Genomic DNA, 19,010 nt, shown 5'->3' on the forward strand with positions numbered 1-19,010 from the left:
GATCCTGATGTGGTGGCGTGGCCCCAGTTACACTTCCATTAGGTTCATGCTTATTGAGGGAAGCTGTTTGATTTTCCTTTTACAGCTGCATGACCAAAGAGAGCTGTGAGCTGAAGGGGTATCCAAAAGGACCAAATATCCAACATTCTGTTGGATACAATGAGACCTGGAGTGAGAATTTGAGCTGATACTGAAAAGGCATTTTCAGAATCCTTGTTTCTGATCCTTTTCATCCTACTGGAACTGCAAAAGGGAATCTTGTTTTATAATATGAACTACAGATTTTATACTTTTTATGGTTCTTTGTTCTTGCAAAGCAGATCCTTACCACGTGCCTGTTTCTGTGGGGGAGCATGCAGGGAACTTTGGGAATAGGTATTCTGAATTTTGGTTACTGAGGAGTGGGAGACAATTTAGTCCAAGAAGCCAGAGCAAGGTTGACAGCCTGGGGGGAGACCTAGAAGTGCCATAACACCTTAGGCTCTAGATGCTCTGAGATCCTTTAGAAACAGTGCCCTGGTAAAACCTTTATTCTGATCACATACTTACAAGTTCTCCTCACCCTCAGATGAAATGAGGTGGGTTTAGAGCTCCCTGGCTTGCAGACATAGCTCACTGCTCAGAACCCAGCAGAACTTCAGCAGGGCTCTCGGAGCAGCCTTGGAAACCTTTTCCCCCAGGAGCAATCTCAGGCAAGTCAGAGCTGAAATTCAAATTCCTCTGACAAAGAGGGTGTCTGGAGCTGGAAGTTTTGGATGGGCTTTTCCCCTCTCCCAGACCTGCAGACTGCAGTCAGGATGTGTGCTGGTGGGTGCACAGCATCCCCTCTGCCTCCCCCCCTCCTGCAGCTCCTCCCTGCTCCTGGGCAATCTGTTCCAGTTCTCCTTCACCTCAGCAGGACCAGGGTCCCCTCGGTTACCCAGTGATTCATCTCTGGAATTTGGGAGTGCTGCTTCTCTGCTCATACCCATGTTTGCAAGAGAGTTATTAAAGCATCAGAAATTAACCAGAACCTCCTCTGGTGAATATCCAGGCTGAGAGCTCTCGATGCCAAACGTGTTCTTTGCCATGTGACACCACACTGCACCTCTGCATGGGTGCCTTTGAGCTCCTTTTCCAGCTGTGGTCATACTAGAGGATCCCTGATGCTTTGGGAATGCACGTAGGGGTTGACTGGAAGTGGGAGCATGTTTGGATTGTCCTGTTTCTGTTCCTGAAGCCTCTGGAGGAAGCTGGCTCTCTCTTCTCACCCCATCGCTTCCGATGGGGCTGAGCCATTGCAGGCAGAGTGCACACAGTGACACCTCAGAGAGACTTGGACTCTTCTCTTGTCTCACTTCCACTCTCTTCCAGGCTGGATGCACACCCTGGAGGTATGTGGTTTGTCTCAAGATATAAGACATCCCTCCTCGAAAGCTGCATTACTTCAACAAGCCACAAAGGGCTGGCAAGAGGGAGAAGGATGTTCTGTTAGTGCAGCTTTCCTCAGAGATCTTTTCTGTGAACTTCATGCAGCTGGAAACGTGAGCTCACATGTGCACATCCACACACACCCCCTGCAGCAGCTTCACTGATGGGTAAGAGCACAGACACATAGCCTTGCTTACATGTTCATGAGTGCTTTTCCTTTGTTGTGCTCATGCACAAATAGAGACAGAAGTTCTCTTATTTGAGTACATGCAATCATCACACCCATGCAAACTCCTTCCTGCTCTTTTATACATGCATGTTAGTGCCCTGGTACACATGTACCAGAGGCATGCATGGCTACAGGCTTGTTTGAGCACCTGGCAAAGATGTTGCAGAATTTGGAGGGACAGATATGAAAACTGGGCCTGAAGAGACCTTGAGATTTAGTGCAACCACCCAGCCCAAGCAGGCTCAACACTGAATTCAGAAAAGGTTGTTCAAAACTTCACCCAGTCAGATATCTAAAACCTCCTGGGTCAGAAATATGATAGCCAAATTTTTTATCCTTATATCCAGAGAGAACCTTCACTCCTTCAATTTTTTACCATTCTTTTGGTCTTTTATTTACATCTTTTGCTCCCCTACCCTGAGCCTGTCTTCCTATACCTATGGTGTTAACATGAAGGCTGCTGTTGGGTGCCCTCTAAGCCTTCTACAGGGTGGACAAATTCCCTTCCTTCAGCTTACCTTCATAGGTCCTCTTCTTCAGCCTCCCAGCCATCTTTCTGGCTTTCTGCTGGATTTGTTGAAGTTTATCAACATCTTTTATCAGCACAACATACCCTTGTGGGATCTCAGGTGGGTATTGACCAGATGGGTTCCAACAGTTCATAGAGGAATGCTCATTTCCCTTGGCTGGCTCTGCTTCTCTGGGTGCAGCACAGGATGCTCTCAGCTTTCCTTGCTGCCAGGAGTCTAGATGCTCTTGGCTGGAATTGCATGGAACAAAGTAGTAAATAAGAAAAGCAGACACCAAGCCTTGCATCCTACTAGTCTGGGATAAAATTTGGTGGATCTGAGATCTCAAGCAGTTCCATGACCCTCTTTGGAAGACTGCAATAGTTGATCCAGCTTTGGAAAAATAGGGTGGATAGGATGACCTACCAGATCTCTTGCATATTTCCATCTTTACTCTCCCTTTTAGCCATGAAGTTCCACTGAGCATTTTACCTGATCTATTTATCTGTATTTAGAGGGATTCAGCTATTTAAAATCTCCTTTCTCAGTTGCCAGCACCCATAGCAGCCCTGTCCTAGTCCCATCTTTCAGAAGGAATATGAGATGGACACCCACAGTTGCTGACTCTGGTGATCTGCCCAAGGACAAATGATGCTGTCAGGGCTTTTATCAGTGCTGCTGCTCCTGCAGTAACGTGGTCCCCAGTGGAGGCACTGGCTCTGCACTTAGAGCTTGCTCTGTGTGATTCATCCACTCCATCTACAAATCACAGCTTTAAAACCTTGTGGTACTTAATGTGTGGAAGAACTTCAGGCTCTGTAGAGTCTCCATACTGCCTTGTGAGGCATGCACTGAAGGGAAAGGGGATTTTTTTCAGCTCCTTTTCAGGCCCCACTTGGGAGAATCCCTGTTTACACCGTTTTCAACCTCAAGTGCAAAGGGATCCTGAGCAGGACCACTGGGGGGAATGGGAAAACAGAAGAAACAGCTGCAAGGTTTCATTTTAAGAAAAAATTTAATGGAAACTTTGACTTTTCTAGCCTTTTCCCATTTCATGGAGTCAAAAGTATTTGCCAAATTCTGCAAATGCTATGAGATAAGCCAAATCTGAGTAATGTAATATTCTGATGATTAAAATACCAAGGTAAAAACTTTGCCCAACATCAGATGGTGTTCTGTTTCTGACAGTGATTTCACATATCACTAACCTGGGCAAAATCAGAACACCTGCAACATCAGCATAAAGTGATGTAACTTTGTGTCTCTCACAGTCAGTACAGTTTCAGATCAGCAGAGAATTTGGAGCACAGTTTCTTAGAGGGATTGTGTCTCATTTAGTTCTCATTTTCTAGGTAAGAATCATGACAAGTGGTTGAGGACCTGGCCACTGCTCTTAATCAATTATTTTTAATATTTTTCCTTGCCCCTAAGTCAACCTGCTTGGGAGAGGACTTCTCCAGGAACTCCACTGCTGCTGAAGGAGCTAAAAACCTGTCCCACCTGTCCCAAAAAAGCCTGAAGCAAGGGAAGGCATTTGCTGTGCACAAGGTAAGCACCACAGCCTAAAGTGGCTTTGATTTTTCACCCTGCACAGTGCAAGGGTCACCAGTGTGTAGGAATAGATGGGATAGTGGTGGTGAACCAGAGGTTCATGGAACAGTGACCTGTGGAAGGTGTGATACAGGAATGCTTGTGGACATGTATGTATATACCTTGTGGACATGTATGTATATACCTCACACTTCTGGCTACCTGTGGCTCAGTGTTAGAGGGGCTGGGCTTTGGTACTGTGCTTTTGCTCAGGAGCAAAACAACTATAGATTTGCTCAAGAGCAGATTTTCATGGAATGGTTTAAGATTTAGAAGATCTTAACTAAAAAAAAGCAGTTGACCTCTGTTACATGTTTCCATTAAGTCTTCAGTAACACTTATTTGTGAGCTGTGTTCACATACACAGAAATGTGAGTGTCCATCTCTTTGTGCATTCATCTGTGCTCTTTCAGTGGCCATGAGGACATGGCATACATCTGAGCAGGGAGTTCTTGTTCAGTGTGCACTCAGCCAGGCCTGTGGAGATGTTCAGAGGTAGAGCTGTAGCAGACCCTGTTGATGTGTGTCAGGATGAGCCTCTGTCTTTGCACCGTTTGTCCAGACTTTCACACACGTGCATTTTAGGACAGAATGAGCACTGGCTAATTGGGGAAGTAACACATGCTAAAGCATTCAGGGGCCAAATCCTAATTTTCCTGGTGAAACCAGAAGTGTGAGCAGCACCATTCCCTCTGGGCAGATTGCCTCTGACTGACAGCTTGGGTGCAGGGGGGTAACTGTGTTTGCTCTGAAAAGAGCAGTGGGTGCCCTTGACTAACAAGTGATGCCAAGTGCAGCATGTGTGACAGTGCCCAGAGGCCTGGTCACTCATCTCAGCCAACCCTCCCTGCTTTTGTTCCTGGCCATTATCCCTCAGACTGCTTTAGAGGCAAGCTTTGTTATGAAGTTTGTATTGCTGCTCTCTAGGGTCCTGAAGGTTTAAGTCCCTCATCTGTCTCAGTTAAGTATGGAGCACAGAGTAAGCTTTAGTCCTGGGGATATCTGCAGGGCCACGTGTTCCTGTGTGTGTGTGCATGTGGATCTCAGTGCACAGTGAGGGTGGTTTCCTGCTCATCCTGCATGTTGTATGGTTGTATGGCTGGGGGGGCTGAGTCTGGGTGGATATTTGTGTCTGTGCATCTCTGTGAACACGTGTGTGTTTGTTTCCTGGCTGGGGAGGAGGGAATGTGCACTGGGAGCTGTGTGTGACTGTCACATCCTTGCTAGCAGCAAACCATGTCATGTCCCTACCTGGACTGCACATGACACACAACTTCCAAACAGCAGCAGCAGCAAGCTGAGCACCCACAGGAGAAGGCAGAGCTGCTCTTTTTGAACCTCAGCTAGGAAATCCTGCCAGCCCCTGCAGAGCATGCCGGGATCCACTCTGGCTTTTGGATTGGGACTTGGAGAGTGAAAGAGAAGGAGTAATTTCTTTGCCATTGCCCTCCAGCCAGGAAATCCAAACCCCAAGCATTTCCCAGGCCACAGCACATTGGAGTCGAACGAGAGTGTCAGCAAACAGCTCCCACGTCCAGCCAGAAACACCCACCCGTGCACACACACGGGGAGAGCAGGAGCAGAGGAGAATTGTTCCAGCACCACTGTGGTTAAGATGCTGAGACAATCTCGAGTTTTCAGGCCATAGCTGTCAGGATGCTTTGGTATATTCATCACCCCCCGCTCCATGGTGATAAAAATTTACACAGCCAACGAAACGAAGATTAATTTCATGTGAAAAGCTGACAGAATGGCCCATGTCATTGCTTTATTTGTGCCAGCACTCAGTAACTCGGTGCAAGTTCCACTGAGGTGGCAGACATCCCGTCCCCTTGAGCCATCTCTTCTCCTCTCTAATGATGCCACAGCTCTGACAAAACCAAGCAGCACAGCCGGTATGTGCGAATTTGGAATTAATTTTCTTCAGAAAGGTCAAGTATGTTAATGAGCTTTTGGCTGCCTGTGGTTTTTTTGCTTGTGTTTTTCCCTTATTAACGGGTAGTAGAGGGTAAAAAAGAAAAAGGAGAAATAATTACAGAAATAAAAAGGAAGGAAGGTGGAAAAGAAACTGTGAGCATTTGGAAGAGGGGAGGTTTCAGTGCACTTTTTATGGGTTCTCCTTTTCCAGGACTGGGGCAGACTAATTGTATCAGTGCAGGTCTGTGCAGTTTGCTTGAAGCTGTTGACCGAGGCCAGGGATGTCATGGATAGCAGAGTTGGTGTAACCTGGCAGGGAGGAGGTGAATTGCACCTCCTTTGCACTCAGGAATTGATGGCAGGCCTGCGTGTTGGCAACTGCCTGCCTTTTCTGAAAGAGGGTTCATGGGCTGAAGCTCCTGTGCCCGTTAGTGAGAGGAAGCTGGGAAGAAAGCTCAGCTGCCTTGGGAGGAATGCCAGGGCCCACTAATCCATCTGGCTTAGAAATACAACAAATAGGCAGTTTAAAGAGAAATTGTCCCCATCTCATGCAACTGGCATCAGCTGTTTGAAGTAAGTGTGATGCCAACCACCTCTCATCCCTGTGCTCCCCAAATCCCTGCCTTTATTTCTGCAAGTTAGAGTTTGCTTTCTCTCTGGCATCCTCATGCCAGGGGTTGCCTTGTTTTCTTAAGAGTGTCAGAGCTGGCAGTCCTGCCCCACTTGCTCACGAGTCACACTGGTCAGGACAGTTCACCTAATTTTAGTTCACTTAAGCAGTGTCCAGACTAAATTAATTGTTGAGGTTTTCTTTCTTGCTAACAGAGAACAGTAAGGAGGAACACACATCTCACCTAATTTAAGACAAGAGAAATTCCCTACTGGCAGGAGTTTCTTTCTCTATTGAATATAAAATGAACTTAAACAATTAGCTTGGACTCAGTCCTGCCTTTTAGAGGCTTAAAATTATGGGGCGTGATTTCCCCCCTCATTTTCTTCTCCCTGCTCCCATTCTGGCTCTTATTTCCATATGTAGTCTAACTCAAGAGGCAGAGGAAATTCATCAGGTCTCACAGAGGCTGTACTGGCAGGATAAAAGCAGAAAGTGTCTTTCCCTCTGGCTTGCCCAGGCTGGCTCCATGCTTATCCACTGCTGTGGCCCTGCAGCCTTTGGCTGGTCGTTTCTCCCTAACTTGACTGGAGTCAGCCCAGCACAGGGGTTCCTGGGCATTGTCCAGAAAGCCTTTTGTTGACTTTGGAGGGCACATGTTTTGCCATCCTGGCTGCAGCGCCAGGAGAAATGATGTGGAATGTGACACTGCCAGTGCTGTATGTAACATATTTAAGGATGTCCTTAATTAGAAATTTTTTGCTGGTTTACACCTTACACAGCTGGTTCTGTCCTGTGGCTCCTTCTGCTTGTATGATCCTGGCGTGCCCATCACATGAGTCACTGTGCAGCAGGGCTGCCTCAGACTCATGTCTGGGGCATGGATTTCAAAAGCACTCAAGTGACCAAACTTAATGATTTTCAGCTGACTCCTAATATTGTCCTAAACATGGAATTCCTACCCATAAACCACTGTGCTGCCCACGCTCTCCCCCCTCTTTCCCAGGCTCTGTAGCACATGGAAGCACATTCTGCTCCGTGACCCTGTCCCAGGGTGGAGTGCTCTGGCAGCCAGGTAGGGTGGGATTCACCAGAGGAGCTGCACACATCATCTCAGAACATTCATGGGCATCAGCAGCACCTGCATGCAGTTTTCCACAGGAGAAGTTGTTGTCTTGTGAAGTGGTTGCTTGATTCCTCCATGGAGATGACTGCATTTCTCTGATGGAAAGAAATTATTTGCTAAACTCTTTGTATAAAAATAATTGCCCAGGATAAAGGGGGCACAAGGGATATTCCAGAAATATCTGTGACAAATTACTTTTTGAGAGCTCGATCCTAGCAACAAAAAGGATATGGGAAGTGTGTGCAGAGAGATTGCCTCATTCATGAGCATGGTGAAGTAGGGCATCCCTCTTCTTGTGTCCTGTTGCTGCCTGGAATACCAGAAGAGGACAAGATTTATAGGAACGTGAGTTCTTAGGGGAACTTCTCATCCAGTAGCTCCCTGGGGTTTTAGCTAAACTGTGGGATATTCAGTGTTTCCCAACTTTTGTGTCAAGGACAGTCCCCTCTCATCCCAGATCTGAGATGTGGCTGAGCACCACTTCTTCTTTTCTGCCCTCCCACGCTCTGGTTTCCATAGGAAGGAATCCTGGGCATGTGAGTCAGGGAGCTGGAGCATTCTCTGCTCATGTCACCACTCTGAATGATTCAGGACTGAGACAACACAACACACCTACCCCATCAGCTGCACAGAGCCCTTGGGACACTCAAAGCCACATTTTCTCAACATGCCAAGTTCCTGAGAAAATCCAAAGAGTTGTTTTGGTGCATAAATGGAAATATAACCCTTAAGACCAGAAACTGAATCTATGAAGTGAACCAAGGGAGTGGGTTTGCTGTCCCCCTTCTGGTGTCCTCAGTGCTTACAGGTACCATTCTCAGATACCTGGAGCATGGTGTCCCTTTCATCCTGGTGTTGCAGTGATTGCACCATTTTCTCTCAGTTTCTGATTCTTCCTTTCCCTTTGTTTTTTTTTGGGTTTTTGTTGGTTTTTTTTCCCTTGTGTAAGAGCTCTGGCACCTCTGATGGGAGGTCACCAGTGAGATTAGTCAACTGGCTCCAAATATTAAGACTTCCTGAGCTGCTGTGAAGAGCTGCCAAGGCTCCCCTCCCTGCTGCTTACCACAAAACCCAGTGTCTCTTTGTCTCCCTCTTTCCCCCTCCTCCCTCCCAAGAAATGCAGATGTCCATCCAGCAGGCAGAGTGGGAGGGGGAGGCACCCACCTCAGCTGAGATGCATTTTGCTTGACACCAAAAGCAGAGTGGCCCTGGGGTGATGCTGGTGTTAGGGATGTTGCTGGAAGGTGAGCTACCCCCATCTGCAGGGGAGATGTTCCTCCAGGGACTGGGACAGGTTCCCATGGGGATCTGACCCAGTGGTGGGACTGACCAAAGGCTTTTGTTTCTGCTGGAAAATTTAATCAGGTTTTTCTGCCAGCAAACCGAAGGGATCCATGGATAACTGGAAAGGGGGGTCATGAAAAAGTAAATAAGGAGAGCATGAGCTGGGTGCACAAGGACCTGTATCTTCCTTAGAAACATGGTAGGGGGTTACAGACTGATAGAAGTTAAATATCTCTGCCCTAGTCATGATCCTGAATAAAGATGAGAAATCCCCTGCTCCCAGTGAAGTGAACTGAGAGCCCCAAGGCTGCCCTTGTCCCCAAGGACACTGTGGCACTGGGTGAGCATCTCCAGAGCAATGGGAGGGAACTGGCTTTGAGGGTAGGGTCTGCACCTGGAGCAGGATAGAAGGGGCTTGTTTACAGGAATGGAGTGTAAATCAGGAAAGAGAAAGAGGTGGAACAGGATCCTGAGAGAAGCAGAAGAGATAAATACAGTGGGAATGAGAGGAAGGTGGGATGGCTGGTAGCTGTGTTTGTAAAAGCCAAGGGTGAGGGGATACTGCTCCAAAACCACAGAGATCAACCACTTTCAAGTGAAAGCATTATTTTTTAAGAATAATATAAAAGCCCCACATCCTAATCATTCAACAGGATGAGGAAAAACTCCTAGCTCCACCCTAGCATGTGCTGAGGTAAGGCTAAAACCACAACTCCTCAGGCAGGAGGCTGCCAGCACTGCACACACAGCTTTGGGCTCCTCTGTTCTCTGAGCATTTGGGGCACCCAAGCTTGCAAGGATCCTTCCTGCTCCCCAGCTGGAACAGAAGCAGCTGCTTTGGAAGAGCCATGAAGTACCCAGCCATGGCTGAGTCCCTTTAGCTCCTTCTTTTTGCTTGTAACTCCTTTTCTTAAAGGTCACAAGGAGACTTGCCACTCTGTGCAAGGCTCCTCGGGACACCAGCCACCAGCTCCTTGTCTTCTTCCTAGGAATTTTGAAGCTGCACTGAACATGTCTCAAGGAGTTCTTTGGGAGCATCACATTTGTCCCATTCTCTGCCAGATTATGCTACACTGAGACCACAGAGACCTCATTTAGTTCCTCTGTTTGTGTAGGTGTAAAGGTATTCAAGTTCTCCATAAACATGGGTATGAATTAATTTAGATTTTAATTTTCTTTAAGTTGAATTCTTTACCAGTGAGAAAGCCAAACCCTTGCTATTAAAAGGCCAAGTCTTAACTAGAAAAGGCTTAAATTAACAAGCCTTAAATTAACTGATTTCTAATTGTGGTCTTGGGGTTGGTCCTTGGGGTGTCCCCACTGGCACTTTAGCAGAAATGCGTTCTGGGGACTGACAGCCAGATATCTCAAGGAAAAGAAGAAAAGCAAAGCACTGAAATGGGAGGGCAGGGTGACTCGAGGACAGCTCTTGCCTTGTTTGATGGCACCTGTGACAGCTGCAGCTTGGGTAGGGCTGTCACTCTCCAGGTGGCAGTGCTGTGGTGAAGGGGTACAGTGAGACAAATGAGAGGGGCAGAGGTTACATACGTGAGCTAGAAGGAACAGGGACCATCCCCATTTTTATGCTGGGTAGAAAATCAGATGGAGCATATTTGCTCCTGCCCTGAGGTGAAGAGCAGCAAAGGGAAGGAGCAGGGGATTTCTGTAACTGCAGCCTAATCCTCCTTTGGCTGCAGCAGAGGTTGCAGCACTTCCCGACTATCGGCTGGCACGTTCACTCACACACATCTGTGACTGATGGGCAGAGAGTATAAACACCTCATTAGTGCTATAATTCACTGGTTAGAACTCAGACTGTGCTGTGGGAAGGAAGGGGGAAAAAAAAAAATAGAAAAAGAGTTGAGAAAGTTTAATAAAGAAAAAAAAATGGAAGAAGGAGAAGAACGGATGTAAAGGCCACACAAATCATTCCAGGGAGTTATCTGACCTGCTTTGAAAACTTTAATTGCTGATAATGGACAACCTGTTGGGTGGTATTTTATTAACACTAATAGATTTTTACGGGATATTTCTCACATTGCTCTCTCAGAGCCTGAGGAATACATTAAATATTAAAAGTTAATGCTCTTGGTTGCTGTTTCAAGGACGCCCCGCAGATAACGAGCTTTCCCGCAAGTTGGAAACCAGGAGAAAACATGAGCAGCTTTTGCCACTTATGGCCTCTGCAATAATAATGAGGAAAATACTTGAATCTTGTGTGCACCTCAGCTGAGGTTCTTGAAGTCCAGCCCAAATGGTGGGTGATGGCGGGACTCAGCCCAGAGCTGGTGGGTAAATCTTATCTCAAATCATGGATATGCAGGAGCTGGGTTCCCGAGGCCCACGCTGGAAGCAAATGCTCCTGACTCCCAGGGGCTACTTTACATTTCAGTTATTCAAAGCAGAGGCCTGAACCAACAACCTGTACCTGTTTCTCAAGAGAGCTTACATCTGAAATGGATGTGCTATGGTATTTTTCTTTAATACACCTAATGGTTTTATAAAAATGTTGCTTCCACACTCATTTGTTACAGAAATGACCCAGCTGCCTGGAAGAGAAGCAGAAGTGCCTCAGAAAACAGCTGCAGAAGCTCCAAGAGGCAGCAAGGGCTTTGCTGGAGAAGGCTCTTGGCATCCCGAAGACCTACACACAGCAGAGACCCCTCAAAGTATGTAAGGAAAGGTCAGTTCTGTAACCTGATGGATTGAAGCAGCCAAAAAAAGGAGAAGGAACTAGTGCCAACATGGGGAGGTTTGCTGGAGGGAAAGTAAATTTGAAACAGGGTGAGAAGTAACCAGCTTATGTGGTGAGTCAGAGTGAGGTCCTACATTAAGAGTTGAAAAGTTGTAACACACATTCCTCTGCATGAGTGAATCCTGGATTTCCTCTTTACTGCCTTCTGAGGACACACCAGCATCATCAGTGGTCATGACCTGGACCTAGAAAGCAAACAAATCTTTTAGGCCCTGTCTCAGTGCGTTGCCCATGGTGTCCTGTCTCACACCAGCTCACTTGTGGCAGCAGTGGTCTTTGTCTTGGATCCCTTTCTGACCACTGGTTATACAGCCACCTTCTTGTACCAAACAAGTGGGGACTGACCCCAGAGAGCACTTCTCTGCTCATATATGTAAGCCTGGCTTGGGTCAGAAGTGTGCATTGTGGGGTTGAGACTTGGCTGGGGAACATTTGCCTGATCCCATTTAGACCAGCTTGCTGTCCTTCAAGGACTGGACACAAGCTAGTCCACATCAGCTGGTTTAGATGCCATGACTTTTTTCCCTGGAATGGCCTGCAAAGAATCTTACAGTTTAAGTGCAAATGTGCAGATGATGACTGAGTAGAAGCTTTTTGACTTACAGTAAAAGTCAGTGTAGCAGCTGCAAGGCAGGTGTAAGTAAGGCTGGGAACTTCACTTTCTGGAAGGTCCTACCTTTCAAGTTGGACAGGGTGCTGCAGCCATGATGCTGGGCATGGGCAGGGCCTCTGTCATGGTTTTCTTGTACATGGGGTCTTTGAACTGCTTGCTGGGTTCAGGTGGTTTTGTAGTCTTTTCAATTCTGTATCTTCTGTTGCTGAAAGACAGATTTGAATCTGGGCTCTCTGTGAGTTGGGGAGGAGGTTGCTTACAGGGTAATGGGGAAGAAGGCACAGATTTGGTGCAATATTTCTTTCCAGAGGAGTAGATCCTTTGGCTCACATGCTCCAGTCTGTTCTTTGTTGCAAGGCTGCTGTTCAGTAATAAAATGGTCTTAGTTACTTAAGGGGAATTGACTGCTTGGTCACTTCTTCTCCTGCCAGCCCATCTGTTCTCCCCGTCGTCCCTCCCATCCCGTAATGGCAGCTTTTCCTGATTGACCCCACAGCCTTAGAAAAACCTTTTTACTTAAACGTATATTGACCTCAGTCTTGCTGCCCAGTGAATTATGTCACAGCTGGCAATCTGCAAATCATAAATCAGACCTCAAACCTGGGGCTCTGTCTCCTGATGATAGGGATCTCATTCTGTATCGATGGAGGTTGTACCAGGTGCCTTCATGTCTGACAACTGGGGGGAACACCCTTTTTATGGGGTTTTTCCTACAGTCATCCTGTAGGCCCTGTGATTTTTTTACTTTCCTTTGATATTTTTTTTTATATCCCTTGCTTGTCTGTCTTTGCACTGTGTATAACATTTCATGACTTGCCTTAACCTACCCTTCAAAGGGAAAGAAAAGGAAGCTGTCCAACTTGACATCTTGGGTAATCTTAATGCTAAAGGTAGCATTACTTGCACCAGTCCTCCCTCTCTATTTGATTTTGTGTTGATTTCTTGTTGTTGCTGTTGTTGTTGTCCCTGATGTGATTCTTCTGATAAGGACAAATGCACTGGACAAATGAGAAATTTAATCATACTGGAAATGTTTCTCATGTACTTTGTAATACAAAATAATTTCAACAGATTCCCTTTACATTCATCATCTTTTCCCCCCTGTCTTGGGATGTACTTGCTTGTTGTCATGTTGGTGGGCAAGGGATGGGGAATACTCCATGAAATGTGAAGCATCATCATAAACTAAATCAACCCTTCTGTCTCTGTACAAGTACTGATAGAGTGGGAAGGAGGGAACTGATTCCATGACAGATCCTTTGTAAAAGGAAGATCTGTGTTGTGCTTGACTTACATAGTAGAAATGCCACGAGTTTTCATAATTCATTGTTATTTTCTGGGGTGAGGAAGGGCTTTCTCTTGGAACAGAAAAGAGCAGGACTCAAGTATCTGCACATCTTGCATGGGTGGCAGTTCCAGAAAAATGAGAGGTATTTGCTTGTTTTCCCACATCTCAGACTGGGCCACATAAGTTTTTGTCTTCATTCTGTCTGTGTTGGAATACACAAAGCTGGGAATGAGAAAGAACTTATTTTTTCATTCTTCCAGAGCTAGTGGAAATATTAACCTTAGTGACAGACCCATCTCTTGTTTGAGATCTTGTGAGCCTGATTTTATAGCTTGGCACAGAGTGGCACATTCCTTCAGTGTGCCACGTGCATTCCTCAACTCAGGAATGTCTTGAGTTCAGGATACGTTTCCTCTTTCTCTGTGTCTTGACTTACTTTAGAAAATGCAGAAAGTTATGGCTGGTGATAACTTCTGACAGTTTGCATGAGACTGGGGCCAGACCTGGCAAGGGTGGAATCAGTTCAGGGCTCCAGATGTCACCAGGGACGTTGTGAGAGCCCTCAGCACCTCAGTGGTGTCCCAGGCTAGGGATGGAGATCAGGCCCCAAGATAACAAGGTGATGAAAGGCACTTTCAAAAATACTGACACACAGACAGATAAAAGAAGATGCAGTAATAGTGTGTAGAAATAAATCCTTTGTATTTGGCTTTTGATCTTCCAAGTTTCTTATTTTAAGAACTTTCTTAGCATAGGTTTCTTAAGTCAGCAGCAAGGTTACGTCCTGCATTTTTAACAGCCTTACAAAAATGTTACAAAAAGAAATGCATTCATGAACTTATTTTAAAGAGGCCGTATTAAGCACTGTCTTTATTTAGATTAAAATACTCCCCCACAATGTTTGCAGTATAATATTTGTGGCACCAGCATGTGCAGCAATGCCCAGAGAATGAAACTGGCTGGAAATTCCCTCACCTGCTTTTGTTACTGGGGAGGACTCAAATGCAAATGACTCAGAAGTTGAACTGGTGAGAGAAAAATAAGTAGGTTATGGATTTTACTCCTCTTTTACTAACATAGATTGCAGGCACAGGTAATGACATTTGTGATTTTAACACAAGATTTGAAAGTAGACTTTGTCCCTTCAAAGAAAATATGAGCTCATAAATACTGTGAGATTAGAGGTCCAGAGGCCTGAAGTGGCAGTGGCTCAGGGTTTATGGCATTCCTCAAGACATGCAGCATAAGATGTTCTGTGACCTGGCTTTTATGAAGATCAAAAGGCTTAAAACTGTTGAAAATAAGTTTTTCACTTCATTCAGGGGGAGACACCAAGCTGTCAAAAGGGAGGAGGCTCTTTGAAGTGTGGAGATAAGGACCTCTCTAAGCTTCAGTCATGTAGGAAAGCCTTTTCCTGGCAGCAGAGGAGCATCTTGTTCAGTTGGAGTGGCTGTGCTGAGGTAACCCATGGGAGGGAACCAGCTGGGATGATTCAGGTTAACAGCTCACCCGAATTATTAATGGGACCAAAACAATGTTTGAAGAGGATTGAAAAGACTGGGGAAATGTAAAAATTAATATATCAGAGGAAGTGAGAATTCTGTGTGTGAATATCTCCCTGCACTTCAGGACCAACCAGCAAAGCACCTGTTCTGGGGAGTTGGAATAACAAATACACTCCTACACGTAGTGCCTCAGCCTCCTAGCTGAGTGTGGAGGAGCAGGTGGGAATGCTCAGAAAGAGCTTCTGGGTGGGAAAAGGGTGAAGAGAGACAGAAGATAGCTTCACACTTGTGCTTTCTGGCCAAGAAGCTGAGCTAGTGTGGGGACAGGAGGGAAGAAGCAGTTCAGTGCTGCTGTGGGTTGGGAGTAGCTTGCCACTAGTAGGAAATAACTGTGGAAGAAGCTTTTGGTGAGAAAGCTCCTGCTAAAGGCAGGGCAGCTGCCCAGCACTGCTTTTCAGGCTGTCCCAGAGCACAAACACTTAGATGTTTGTTCATTCCCATTTCAGGTTCCTCAGGCTGGTTGGCATTGCCAGCTGGGTTATCAGAGTGCCCTGAGAAAGTCCTTCTGCAGAGTGCTCTTCATGTAACCAAAAGCTGTTAGCACTGAAAATCTTCCCAAAAATGGATTCTCCTGAGCTGGTAAGAATACTTTCTGGTCACATTTATAGGAGTTTAAATGGCATTTAGACAAGATAAATATCCATTATGTTTTATTTTCTTTGTGCTGATGAACTAAGGATACATTTACTTCTAGTTCAGTGACTTTTTAAGAGAAAACAGCCAAACAAGACAGAATAAGAATAAAGTTTGACTGCAGGTACTCTTTGATACATGTTTCCTCTGTAATAAGCTCAGCCTGTTGGCTGACAATAAGATAGTAGTTCTTAGCCAACATCTTGGAAGATGAAGGTGAAAACAGAATAGTAGGAATAACATGGCCTAACACTTCATGTCCAAATATTGAATTCCCTCACAGCAAAATGTTTTTTTTTAAACCTTGTTCTAATTATAAGAGTTTGCATAGATACTCTAGGAGCTATTCGACATCAAATTGGTCAAAAGTAATTTGATGGTGTGGCTCCCACTGAAAAAAAAGTCATTTTTGCAAAACTGAAATGGTTGAGTAATGACAGTGATTTGGCTTTTTTTTTTCTTCCCTTCAGAAGAGTAATAGAGAGAAGAGCCTGACTGAACTGTAGCTGGAGATTTTATTTAGGTGATACTTTTCCTATCAAACAACTTCTTGCTTTTTTTTTTTCTATTTTTAGTAGTGGGGCAAAAATGAAAATCTGGAGGGAATATTGAGATCTTTTTTGATTCTTTTCCAAACCAAAACACAAGTAATTCTTGAAAGTACAAAATTAGGTACCAAATGGAACTTTAGTTTTATTCCTCAGCCTGACAGTGGTGTTACAGACAGAGTGAGCAGCACAGGTTTACAAATATCCTAGAAGGTTTACAAATATTGCAGAGGGAGCTGCCTGTTTCTCTCAGCAAGGTTTTCCTTTGCTCCTGAATATTCAGGTTTCCTTTGTCATCCTTAAACCAGTGATTTCCCAGGTACCAGAGCAGAGAGAGCTGTTGTCAGCTTTCCTCTCACCAGCATAATGAATCCTGCATTAATGGGCCCACAGGTCTGATTCAGCAAGGAAATTACTGTCCCTCTATCCCTTTAATTGTAGGTTTTAAAACCAAAGCATGGGGATGCACATAAATTATTACATTGTCATTTAATCTGGAGTCAGTCCAGTCTGAACCCTGAGCACCTGGAGCTGGTCCAGCTGAGTGGCAGGAACAGGGCTGAGAGTCCCAGCAAACACCAGACGATTTCTCGTATTTGCAGGGCATCTGTTTTGCCTGCCCTTGCAGTACCTTTGTCTGCTCTGGAGAAGATCCTGGGTGACTGGTGATTTTATTACAGCCTGGCACTGGGTAAGCCATTCTGCTTGTCAGCATGCTCCCAGGAGAAAAGCTGCACTGAAAAACCTTGCTCTGGGCTTTGAAATCTGAACTGCAGCCAATTCCAGCTGAGGGATGTGACGATCGCCTTTTGCTGTGGAGTTGCCATCTGAACAATGACACCCTTGTGTGGCTTGGAAAGACAGCAAGTCATGAAAAGGATAAGTGTCATATCTGTGACTGGGTAGATATCAGTTAGCCAGCAATCCAGGCTCTCAGCCTTTCCTGAAACTGTGCACCTCAAAATTCATGGAGTTGCTCGGAGGGGACACATATGCATCCCAAATTTTCTTTTTTTACAAGCTCTACTTTTGCTTAACCATCTGGTCATGCTTCTGCTCCTTTGAAAGCTATGCCTTGTAAATAGTCCTGGGAACCCAAAAAAGTCACAGGGAGGGGAATTTCTGAGAGATGAGCTTTTCCTTAATAAAATAATAGTCTGAGAAGAGATCACAGCTTGTAACAGGCAGTGAGATCCTGCTGCTAATATTCACTGAGAAACTCTGCTTCTCAGGGCTGTACTTCACAACCCAGAATCCAGCTGCATCGTGTATGTGCTGCTCAGCTCTCTCAAAGTCAAATGGTTCATGGCACAGAGGTGAATATTTTTCTGTGTTCATACAAGTTCTGACATCTCATCTTTTGTTCTCGATTTGTTGGGACAAACAGGGTCTGCTCATTTATTATTTGCCACTCCTCTAAGACCCCAGATGAAGTCGTTGCACCAGGTCTTACCTAGTTCACTCTGTGAACTCTTTCAGTAAACAAGATGGCAAATGGTGAGAGGAGGAGAGGGAGAGAGTGAGAGAGGTGGAGCTTCTCTGTCCCTTTTGCAGATGAGAAGCTGTGGGCTGGAAAATGAATGATTTGCCCTGAGTCTGAAAAAGAGGTGGTGAAAGAATCAAGACAGCAACTCAACTCTTCTCCATTCAAGACAGAAACACCCTTTTTTGCTGGGTGTGACAGCTTGGTGGAACACACTGGGGACCAGAAGGTAGAAATAGAGCAAAAGTGTAACCCAAGCCAGGAAGACATCAGCTCTCTTCTCCACCCTCCTGTCCATTGATGTGGCAAGCTTCTTCACTAGTTCTCTCTGGCAGGGGTTACAGATATTTTCACCTGTTCCATACCACAGTGTTGGAAGCAGCAATACAAATGCTATTTGCTGGTAAAGACTGCAGTAAAAAGCTTGTGTTGCAAGATGAAGCATCCCTGTCAAGTCTACGCCTCGTTCCAAGAGGCTGTCCATACCCATTTCCCATGGGTTAGGAGTATGCAACTGCAATTCTTCATGAGATCTTTCTTACACAAGCTACAAACCTTGTAACATCTTTCATTCCCTTTGTCCAGACTAAGAGCAGATGTTGGGAGAGGATCCAGGCCCTGTGTATTACACTTAGAAGAGGTCATATATATAAATCCCGTTTCTTTCTACAGCTGTAATAAAGTGTGTATATTCCTTATTATCAGAGAGATCCAGAGCACAGGGGAAAGCACAGAGTAACCAGAATTATGTGGATCTTGGGAGGTTTCTCCCCGTTAAGAAAAGCTGGGAGAATTCTATGTGAAAAGCCAAACTTGAGAGGAAAAGGACGGGGGTGAGGAAGGAGGAACCATTTTAAGTATAAAAATGTCTGAAGGGAACAGGGAAGTGAGAGGTTTCAAGGCTATATGAGCTGGTGTCATATGCAGGGATAAGAGAGCCTTGATTTAGGCAAGAGACAAGCCAGCAGGCAAGGAATTTGCTCCAGAGTCTTTCATAGATCCTGCATGCTACTATAGCTAACAATCATGTCAATAGGGTTTAAAAGGTGCTTCAGAGGAATTGGGAAGCAAAGACAAATAAGGTGGGTGGCTGAGGGAGGAATGGAAAGTCCAGTGGTTACTGAGTGAGGCTTGAGTGTGATGAAAATCCTGGCTGTGCTCCAGTACAAGATTTCCTATCACATTAATTATATTGCAACAGGCTCCAGGGCTTTCTGGGATACAGATTTTGTGTATCAAAAAGGCCAGACAGACAGCAGGGAGAGGGGAAATAGGATAAGGTTGCTGTGTCCTCTCCAAGCCTTCCACTAGGATGCCTTCAAGGTGAAGCTCCATGCTGTTCCCTTGGTGCACATAGGCAGAAATTGAATGGTTTGTGGGAAATGAGGAATAATTACCTCTTGGAAATGTCCTATCTCTCTCAAAACTTTACTCCATCCCCATTTGTTAT

At 45.5% G+C, this 19,010-nt stretch overlaps 1 long non-coding RNA gene across 1 annotated transcript; it reads left to right on the top strand.

The window, feature by feature from the left end:
- The first annotated feature begins 11,215 nt into the window (after positions 1-11,215).
- LOC139805080 (uncharacterized) lies at positions 11,216-17,060 on the top strand. The gene is made up of 4 exons (XR_011729681.1): positions 11,216-11,358; positions 14,654-14,827; positions 15,343-15,475; positions 16,000-17,060. It is a non-coding gene; the product is annotated as an uncharacterized lncRNA (long non-coding RNA).
- Positions 17,061-19,010: the final 1,950 nt, after the last annotated feature.

Source organism: Heliangelus exortis, chromosome 19 (assembly GCF_036169615.1).
Source record: "Heliangelus exortis chromosome 19, bHelExo1.hap1, whole genome shotgun sequence".
In the NCBI taxonomy this organism is placed as follows: domain Eukaryota; kingdom Metazoa; phylum Chordata; class Aves; order Apodiformes; family Trochilidae; genus Heliangelus; species Heliangelus exortis.